This window comes from Capricornis sumatraensis, chromosome 22 (assembly GCF_032405125.1).
Source record: "Capricornis sumatraensis isolate serow.1 chromosome 22, serow.2, whole genome shotgun sequence".
Lineage (NCBI taxonomy): Eukaryota > Metazoa > Chordata > Mammalia > Artiodactyla > Bovidae > Capricornis > Capricornis sumatraensis.
In genome coordinates, this window is record NC_091090.1 from 37,234,741 (window position 1) to 37,245,950 (window position 11,210).

General features: G+C 36.2%; 1 non-coding gene across 1 annotated transcript; it reads right to left on the minus strand.

Annotated features, from left to right (window-relative positions):
- Positions 1–5,773: 5,773 nt before the first annotated feature.
- TRNAC-GCA (transfer RNA cysteine (anticodon GCA)) lies at positions 5,774–5,845 on the minus strand. The gene has a single exon. It is a non-coding gene; the product is annotated as a tRNA-Cys (tRNA).
- Between the last annotated feature and the right edge of the window lie 5,365 nt (positions 5,846–11,210).

Below are 11,210 nucleotides of genomic sequence, written 5' to 3' on the forward strand. Positions count from 1 at the left end.
AGTCTATAGTCTCTCCATCTGCCAGGCAGCCAAGCAACTCTGTCTACTCTGCTTGGGTCTAGATCAACTCTGGGGTTTCCCATTTTCCAACTTCATCCTTTCATTGTATCATATATTTAGCTTAATGCAATTTTCTATTCATTCCATCTGTATCCCAGATATGATCTTGGTTCCCCTTTCCTACTTGGGAATTTCAACTTGAACCTCACCAATTCTACAACTTTTGAAAGTCTTGATTCTCCCTGGAATTTCTGATAATTCCCAGATATTTATACTCCAGCATATTCTTTGTGCTTCCCTGGTGGCTCAGAGGTTAAAGCTTCTGCCTGCAATGTGGGAGACCTGGGTTCGATCCCTGGGTCGGAAAGATCCCCTGGAGAAGGAAATGGCAACCCACTGCAGTGTTCTTGCCTGGAGAATCCCATGGATGTAGGAGCTTGGTGAGCTACAGTCCACAGGGTCGCAAAGAGTAGGACACGATTGAGCATTTGCTTATTATATAGTTATATCCTTTGTATTCAACTCCAGGCTTTCCCACAGTACATGTTTTTGCCTTAAATCAACCCAGACATAGTTCCCTTTTTATTTTCCCCAAAAGAATCAACATTGATGGAGAAAGCTTAGTGACAAATGTAACATTTATTAAAGCACTATAAGACAGAAAAAGATAAGAGATAGGTGCATAGAAAACATCATGGTAAACGACTTAAAAATCCCCTCTTTGTATTTCTTATTGCTACAAAGTCCTTTTCAGATACTCCGTCTTTGTGGGCTGTCGCTTCCCACCCTTGTGCCTGTGAAGGGCCTTGACTCACCCATTTCTCTCACCTCTTTCTTCAAATTCATTTCATGATGACTCTTCCAGCTAACTTCTCTATTTCTTCTTTATTCATTGATCAGAAAAAATGTAGTTCTTCTAAATATCTACTTCAACGTGTACTTGCCAAACTATCCTCCCTTGTGAAGAGAGGCTTCTTTTCCTCTCCAGATTTTTTACTTTTATATATTATCTCATTGCAACTTAAGATATTACTTATAATATCACAAAATTCACTCTCCTAAAATGTACAATTCAGTCTTTTTTAGTTTATTCACAGAGTTGTACAAGTAACACTTCTGCTTTTTTGAAAAAACATAATCTATCCTCTTCAATGGTAGTTGAATCAGGTATAGCAATATATATGATATATTTTGTTTGAAATCATACCTAGTGTTAGTTTATGTGACATATCCTGATTTTTCATCTTTCTAGTTTTTTACAGAAATATCAATTGCCTTTTCTATACTATTAAAATGATTAATGGTATCATTTTCTTTGATGATGTTTATATATCTGTTTTATCTCCCTGTCTTAGCAAGATGTATAACAGAGTTGTGGTCTTATAGCTTCATTATTAAGGTTATAAACTGTTGAGATTAAGCACTGTATCATTGTTTTCTTCCGCTAAGGCTACCCGTATCACCTACCCATATGATGAGATTTTATTAGATCTCACAGCTCCTTTCTTTGCCTGTCTTCTACATCAACAGGTACTTCTCCCTTGACCTTGGAGTGTACACTTCAAGTTCATACTCTCTTTCTGCTCTTCCTTGACTTCAGAAGTTCTCTGTATTCAGAGACATCCTTTAATTTCTGCTTATATCTCTTGTAACACCCATTATGGATTGATTGCCCACTTGACTGGTACTAAAGGTCTCAGAATTCATAGATGGAAAATTTTCCTACAAATTTGTTGTAAAGACAAGTTCTATAAAAGAATTTCCAGGTCAGGATTAGGAGCTATAAGCATGGTCCACCAAATATACTCTCCAAAAATATGAATATCATAAAGAGAAGAAAGCTGAGAAAGGCTTACATTAGAGGATGTTAAAGATAAAATGGCAGCTAAATACAGTATGTATTTATACATACATATGTATGTATGTGTACCTGCAGTCTCCAATATGGCAGCAGCTAGTCATGTATCAACTATAAAAGTTGATATTAATTGAAATTAAATAAAGGTAAAAGTGCAGTTTTTCAGCACAGTGGCCACATTTCAAATACACAGTGTCTATCTGTGGCTAATGGTTACTGCATCAGAGAAGGGAGGTCTATTCATATACTTTCACTTTCAGAATATGTAATTCTTTTTGAAGAATTCTTGGGTCTCTTAATTAAAAATTTATTAAAAATTTGGGTAGCATATCACTATAGCTAAAATCTCTAGTGTTCAGTCATTTATTATGTATCTGCTAAATTTACCCCTGAAAAATTTAAATAAAAATGACATGATACTTATTTACATTTTCTGAGTTTTTATGATTGTAAAATGTAATTTACAGACAACTCTTTTTTGACATTCTTGCTTTAAACACTAAAAATAATGGCTAAAAAGAAGATATATAGCACAATGAATTCAACCATGTTATTGGAAATTTAAAATTGTAGTTTACCAACAAAAGGAAATTTTAAAATTGCCATCTTCAGTTTTCTATTTTAACCCCCCTTAAAATTATTAATGCAATTGCCCAGAATATAAGTTGCAATGGAATGGTCTTGTTTTAACAAGAAAACCAAGGAGTGCATTTACAATAATGTACAGAAATTATTTCCTAGAACAACGTTTTTGTCTACGTGCTTTGGATCTCTTTAATAAAGAGCCCTGTGCCTAATAGTCATTGTGCATGAAAGACCACGGTAATGTTGCATTAGTGAAGAGCACAAATACCTAATTTTAAAGAGTAACCCTTTTGCATTTATGACCTATACATCAGAATGAAATCTCATTGCATTTCTGGATTTTGGTAGTTGTAAAGTCATTTATCTAAAAAAAATATTTATTTTTAAATGTTTGGACACACTGGAGAAAAACTCAGTTAAAAGGAAATCAAACCCACTGTTAGTCTAGGCTTCAGTGTCAGTAAATGCAGTTTTGAAAGCAGTTGTTATGATGGGTTCTCTGGAAGTTGATATGTCCTGAGAGAGGAGTGGCAGAGGCCTCATAATTAGGCTAGTAAGTTGTCTTGATACAGCTGCCAACTAGTCTTGTCCCAGCTCTGATTAAGCAAACTTTTTAGGGAGTTCAAATTGTGACAAACTATATTGATCTTTATGAAAAGAATCTGATTGGTACTGAATAGGATTGTATTAATCAATATCTTGGGGTCAACCAGCTTTATTTTTGACACTATAAATTTCAACACAGATGTGAGTAGATTACAGTATTGATTTTTATATATTTTTTCCTTTGAGCACCTAGTATTATGCCTAAAGTATAATGTCTGCTCAATAAATGTTGAATGAGTAAATAAATAATTTTTTAAAATTTGCTTTTGAATGCAAAAGTATGCTTAAAACTAATATGCCTCTGGAAGCAATTTCAGCAAAATACCACATGATGGGGTTGCTATTCTATGAACAAGGACTTCTAAAAAGAAAATACCCCTGCTGCATTTCTGGTTATGGTGAATTAATTTAGGAGTAGGTAGAAAACATTAATACAGATTTCTCAAAAAAGATCAGCTTCCTTTTTTTGGTTAAATATTATATAATTATTTTAAAGCAGATGCCTTTAAAAATAATAGAGCAGTAACTCTCAGTGTGGTTCAGAGTTGAATTAGCCAAAAGTTTGGAAAAAAAAAAAATCACAACACAGGTTCTTTTGCCTTACCTTGGACATTCTGAATTAGAAATACTTGGAATAAGAAGGGGGATCCATACTGAAAAACAAGAAAACAACCCAAACCGTCTTTCCTGATTCTCTGTCTCAGCTAGAATTGAGACTCTAAACTAGTAGAATATACTATTAAATTTATTAAACTTTTGCCTGTTACAGGTGGCTTTTGCCTGGTGGCTCAGATAGTTAAGAATCTGCCTGCAATGCAGGAGACCTGGATTCAATCCCTGTGTCGGGGAGATCCCCTGGAAAAGGATTTCAGGAGGAAGTAGAATTGTTTGGTAGCAAAAGAAAGATACTTCCAACCCAATGAGAGACAAGAAAGAGATCGCAAAAGCAGATGTGATAGTTTGTAAGTTATACAATTGGGGGGCCATTTAGTATATAGGCGATTATTTCTATAACTGCCTGTGGTCCTTAAGAATTCTTTCAATACACATTACAGTCATTGACATTCATAATGATTCCACTGAAACATTTGTTTCCAGAATACATTATAATGCATTTCCAAAGATCCTTACAAAAACAAAAACCACCAACACGAATAAAAAAATAAAATAAACTTTCAGATTATTCCCCAGAGTTGTAATCTACTATTCAACCTCTTTACCTCTTATTGTATAGTAGAACTTCAAGACTAAATTTTGTCTGCTTTTTACTGTGAATCTTTGTTTATACACCTCTGATTGCTAAGGGCAAAGTCTATATCTTATCTTTTTCTTTTTTGTGTGTTTAACACAGTGTTTTACCAAAAAGAGACATTTGATTTATTTGACTTCAGAATAAGCTCAGATAGCTGGAAAGTTCATTCATATCTAATTCTCCTGAAATTTCCGAGAATTGAGGCTTATTTTATTACTTTATTATTTTTTATTAGGTGAAGCAGGAAGGGATTTGTATGAACGACTTCTCTAGAAATTGTCTAACTAGAATTCTTTTATTTCACTCAGTGAAAGGCTACCCACTCCAGTATTCTGGCCCGGAGAAATCCATGGATTGTATAGTCCATGGGGTCCGGACACGACTGAATGACTTTCACTTCACTTCACTTCACTATGACTCTATACCTTGATACTCCTTACCAATAAAAAACAATAGGGTGTCTTAAGAATACAACAAATAAGTGTTTTAATTTATTAGCATACACAACAGTAATATGATATATAGATTATATAACTATAGATAAATATTACCAAAAAGTGCCAAAATAAATTGATTTTTTTTAAAAGGGTGAATTTCTAAATGTATCATAAGCTATGAAAAATACTTATGAGACTCTAAAAGGAACCATATTATAATACTCCTTGGGATTGAATGGTATATTAACCCTCCTATATTTTGAATAAAGTGTTTTGGGTGAAGGCACTGCACCCAGGGAGAGAAGAATATCTAAAATATTTATTTTCACAATGTTTTCCTCCTAGTTTCCACTCTAATGATATCAAAATTGCATGGATTTAGCTTCTGTTAAAAACCAGTCATTGTAGGATTTATGCATGATTCATAATTTGCTAAAATATAATTAGAAATTGGAAAAGATATCTCACATGTGGCTGAAGGAAATCACCCCATTGGTTATGATTATTTTTCCAGATTTGATGGATAGTACTTACATTTTAGGTAAAAAGAAATTTCAATTTACAAGTTTAATTTCACCAGTCTTTATGTATGTTTGATTGAACAAAATGTGATTTGTTCAAATATTTTGTCTTATTATCTTTAATTAAATTCTACTTTATGATCATGAATTTGTAATGGCATTAATAAGAATAAGGCAAAAAACGATAATGGAGTTTTAATTTAGTGCTTATATGATCAACAGAGCTGAGAAGGGGCCACCTATCATTTATTTCACTGACAATTTAATGAGAATTTGAAGAAATACTATTGGGCAAACTTTAATGCATGTATTAGCTTAGATTATGTAACACTGAAAGGATCTGCAAATACCTTAAAATGACCATTTCTTTTTAAATTGTAATCTGAAAGTGAAAGTGAAGTCACTCAGTCCTGTCCGACTCTTTGCGACCTCATGGACGGTAACCTACTGCGGTCCATGGGATTTTCCAGGCAAGAATACTGGAGCGAGCTGCCATTTCCTTCTCCAGGGGATCTTCCCAACCCAGGGATCGAACCTGGGTCTCCTGCATTGCAGACAGACGCTTTACCGTCTGAGCCACTAGGGAAGCCCCCAAATTGTAATCTAAATATTTATTAAATGTTAATAGAGCATCTGCTGTCAAACCATGGCCCTTCTTTTCAGTATTCTAAACAGTACTGGTCTCCTGTTATTTGTGAGTTGAAACTGTGGTCCCCTGTTATTTGTGAGTTGAAACTGGTCTTTTAAACATTGTGTTGCTTGTTTAGAATTATTTTTTTTTACTAATTGGACCCATCTCTTAGAACTCCTGTTCTGGTGCCTTGAAAAAGTTGAGCCAGAGCTCAGGTTCAGAATGCCCCTTTTATATGCCTCTGTATAACATAACATAAAGTATATGATATAAATAATGAATATGATATGTATATAATCCTATGTACATCTGCATGGTGTGTGTATATGCATGAGTTTATGCATATGTATGGCTTCTCTGGTTGCTCAGATGGTCAAGAGTCTGCCTGCCATGCAGGAGACCTGAGTTTGATAACTGGGTCAGGAATATCCCCTGGAGAAGGGAATGGCAACTCACTCCAATATTCTTGCCTGGAGAATCCTATGGACAGAGGGACCTGGTGGGCTATAGTCCATAGAGTCACAAAGAGTCAAACACGACTGAGCAACTAACACTTTCACTTTCTTTTCATGTATATGTACATATACACTTCAACCCATTCTCATGGAGACCTAAGGGTCTTCATATATCTCCATTTGGTGGATGGAAGGGGGGCCATGATGGCTGACCATTCAAAATTAACAAAACAAAAAGAACAAGTATTAATGTGAGGACTGTGATGTTGAGAGGAGAAAGCTCACGAGTGTCTTCCTTAAAGAGAAAAGAATGGCCAGCAGTCCTATGGCAAGAAGCAGTTATCCACTTTAATGGTTTGATTTGAAGGGTCTGTGAAGGCTATTTTCAACCAAATAGTTTACTGTTCCAATTCTTGAGCTTAATATTTGAGCATGTACTGAGTGCAAGACACTGCACTAGTGTGTGTGAGTAGAATGGTTTAAAAAAGTCAAGGAAACTGTTTTTAAAGAGATTGAAACTTAAAGAAATTAATAACATACTTTTTAAAAACTCAGTTTCTGTAAGCATTTTCCTTTTGAATGAAGAAACCATCATTATTTAATAAACCATGTAAATAAACCTTTGAGATCGAAACTGAGACCCTGAGGCAAATGTTAGTGAATAAATAAACTAACCAATATTAATTTTATCTTAGAAATATGTGAGATTTTGAATGTGGATGAGGAGAGCTCAAAGACAGCAAAGCATCAAAGTGGTTGGCTCAAGAAATTTAATCAAAACTTTAATTGAAATTGTCTCTATTTCTGGGAAAAACATACTCAGTTAGTGTGAAACAGGATGCACAATGATAAGAGAAGGCTGCTCTTTAGCAGGAATTGGTAAGACAGCTCAAATTGTGAGTTTGACTGGGGCAAAAGGGTGGGGAGGCACAGTCCGGGCAGAAGGAAAAGTGTGTGCAATGGCATCAATCTGGGAAGTGTCTTTCCCCCAGCTCATCCCAGAGAAGGTCAGCAAGCCTTAGGTTTGTAGTAGAAGGGTAGGTTATGCCTAGTGTTTGCACTAGGTTTTTGTTGGGAAAATTGGGTAGTCATTGTCTTAGTCTAATCAAATCCCTTATGATTTTACAGTGGAAGTGAGAAATAGATTTAAGGGCCTAGATCTGATAGATAGAGTGCCTGAAGGACTATGGAATGAGGTTCATGACATTGTACAGGAGACAGGGATCAAGACCATCCCCATGGAAAAGAAATGCAAAAAAGCAAAATGGCTGTCTGGGGAGGCCTTACAAATAGCTGTGAAAAAAGGGAGGTGAAAAGCAAAGGAGAAAAGGAAAGATATAAGCATCTGCATGCAGAGTTCCAAAGAATAGCAAGAAGAGATAAGAAGGCCTTCTTCAGCGATCAATGCAAAGAAATAGAGGAAAAGAACAGAATGGGAAAGACTAGAGATCTCTTCAAGAAAATTAGAGATACCAAGGGAACATTTCATGCAAAGATGGGCTTGATAAAGGACAGAAATGGTATGGACCTAACAAAAGCAGAAGATACTGAGAAGAGATGGCAAGAATACACAGAAGAACTGTACAAAAAAGATCTTCACGACTGAGATAATCATGATGGTGTGATCACTCATCTAGAGCCAGACATCCAGAAATGTGAAGTCAAGTGGGCCTTAGAAAGCATCACTATGAATAAAGCTAGTGGAGGTGATGGAATTCCAGTTGAGCTATTTCAAATCCTGAAAGATGATGCTGTGAAAGTGCTGCACTCAATATGCCAGCAAATTTGGAAAACTCAGCACTGGCTACAGGACTAGAAAAGTTCAGTTTTCATTCCAATCTCAAAGAAAGGCAATGCCAAAGAATGCTCAAACTACCACACAATTGCACTCATCTCGCATGCTAGTAAAGTAATGCTTAAAATTCTCCAAGCCAGGCTTCAGCAATACGTGAATTGTGAACTTCCTGATGTTCAAGCTGGTTTTCGAAAAGGCAGAGGAACCAGAGATCAAATTACCAACATCTGCTGGATCATGGAAAAAGCAAGAGAGTTCCAGAAAAACATGTATTTCTGGCTTATTGACTATGCCAAAGCCTTTGACTGTGTGGATCACAATAAACTGTGGAAAATTCTGAAAGAGATAGGAATACCAGACCACCTGACCTGTGTCTTGAGAATCCTGTATGCAGGTCAGGAAGCAACAGTTAGAACTGGACATGGAACAACAGACTGGTTCCAAATAGGAACAGGAGTACGTCAAGGCTGTATATTGTTACCCTGCTTATTTTACTTCTATGCAGAGTACATCATGAGAAACGCTGGACTGGAAAAAACACAAGCTGGAATCAAGATTGCCGGGAGAAATATCAATAACCTCAGATATGCAGATGACATCACCCTTATTGCAGAGAGTGTAAAGGAACTAAAAAGCCTCTTGATGAAATTGAAAGAGGAGAGTGAAAAAGTTGGCTTAAAGCTTAACATTCAGGAAACGAAGATCATGGCATCTGGTCCCATCACTTCATGGGAAATAGATGGGGAAACAGTGGAAACAGTGTCAGACTTTATTTTTGGGGGCTCCAAAATCACTGCAGATGGTGATTGCAGCCATGAAATTAAAAGATGCTTCCTCCTTGGAAGAAAAGTTATGACCAACCTAGATAGCATATTGAAAAGCAGAAACATTACTTTCCCAACAAAGGTCCTTCTAGTCAAGGCTATGGTTTTTCCAGTAGTCACGTATGGATGTGAGAGTTGGACTGTGAAGAAGGCTGAGCGCCGAAGAACAGATGCTGTTGAACTGTGGTGTTGGAGAAGACTCTTGAGAGTCCCTTGGACTACAAGGAGATCCAACCATTGCATCCTAAAGGAGATCAACCCTGGGATTTCTTTGGAGGGAATGATGCTGAAGCTGAAACTCCAGTACTCTGGCTACCTCACGCGAAGAGTTGACTCATTGGAAAAGACTCTGATGCTGGGAGGGATTGAGGGCAGGAGGAGAAGGGGACGACAGAGGATGACGTGGCTGGATGGCATTACTGACTCGATGGACCTGAGTCTGAGTGAACTCCAGGAGCTGGTGATGGACAGGGAGGCTTGGCATGCTGCGATTTATGGGGTCGCAAAAGTTGGACACTACTAAGCGACTGAACTGAACTGAACTGAACTGTCTTAGTCTATTTGGACTGCTATAACAGAATACCATATACAAAATGGTTTATTAACAAAAGACTTCATTCGTCACAATTCTGGAGGCCGCAAATGTCAATAACCAGACACTTGAAGATTTGGTGTCTGTGAAGGTTCACTTTGTCCCCACATTAAGGAAGGGGTGAGAGAATTCTCTGGGTTTTCTTTTATAAGGGCACTAATCCCATTCATGAGGGTTTCATCCTCATGATCTAATCATCTCTCCAAAGCCCCACCTCCAAATACTGTCACATAGGGTTTAGGTTTAAACAAACGAATTTTGGGGGAACACAAGTGTCAGTCTGTAGCGATCACTGATAGTCTTCAAGTGGATCATAGATATGATTGGATTTTAATTTTAAGGAAATGATGCTGACTTTTCTATGAAGAATGGACTGACGATTGCAGTGGATAAGATAGCCGGTGGCTTTATGAAAAATGAACTGAACAAAGGGTATAAAAATGATAGAGACTAACTAATAGGTTATATCTGTAATCTCAATAACAGATGATGGTGTCTGGATATTTCTGGGGTTAAACATTGGAAAAGTCTAAGGTCATAATGATTTTTAAGAATAAAGCTTAAATCTCTTTGCTCCTGGTGAAGAGAACTTTAGTAAGTTTCAAAAATTTAACAAGGTATTGCTAATAAAGTTCCCATTCTTTTTCATTCACCCTTTGAACTTTCTGCAAATTTGTGTGAAGTCGTTCATGCATTTTCAATTCATGAGAGCAACATAGCTAGCATGTGATATTCCCACTTGCATTATACTAGGAGTTAGCTCTTTCTGTAATGATATGTATGAAATTAGTACAGTAATTCATAAAGAAAGTATATCTGCTATAAAGTTGGAGCACTGAGCTGGAATTGTTACTATTTTTTTTTTTTTAACTAAGAAAGTCTCTTCTTTGGTTAATTTGGCATCAGAGTTTTGAACTGAATTTGAACTTAGTGGTGTATGAATTAGTTTCCCCTTGCTTAAATGTGACTACATTTTTTCCAAGAAAAACAATTTGAAAGTCTTGGAAAAAAGCTCAAAAAATCCTCTTAATATATCAAATAACTCTTACAAAACAAGTCTTTGATGTTAAGTGTGAAAGTATCAGAAACATGGAGATTAAATTTCCTCTGGGACATTTCTACATGAATGGAAAAAGTGCTTAGTAAAACACCTTTTGGGTTTTGCCTATTCCCAGAAGCATTTTAAAAGGAAAATAGGCATTTAACAAATCCAAGAGCAGCTGAATTTTTACATCCTTTATACAGACATATTGTGTTACTTAACTTCTTTTCCAGTTCCTTTAGTTTGATTCTTTTAATATATTGGGATTTTCTAAACTTTGCCCAGTTGGTTTTAGTCTGGGATGTATATTTTCAAGTAGAACCAACAGTATGACCAGAAGTCATTGCCAACAGAGATGCTACTCCAAGGAGTTTCTGGATTTAAAGTATAATATGTTCTACCCCATTTACAACCACACCTTCCTCATTAAATGTGACTCTCATTCAGTGAGATCAAAGCTGGCCTTGAGAAAACTGGGATATAGTCAAAATTTGTGGGTTGTGAATAAACTTGGCCTGCATAAAATGCTCCAATGAATCACCATGCCTTTCTTGAAGAATCAATGCTTTTTCCCTGAGTTCTGTTATTCAATGACTTAAAACAAACAAACAA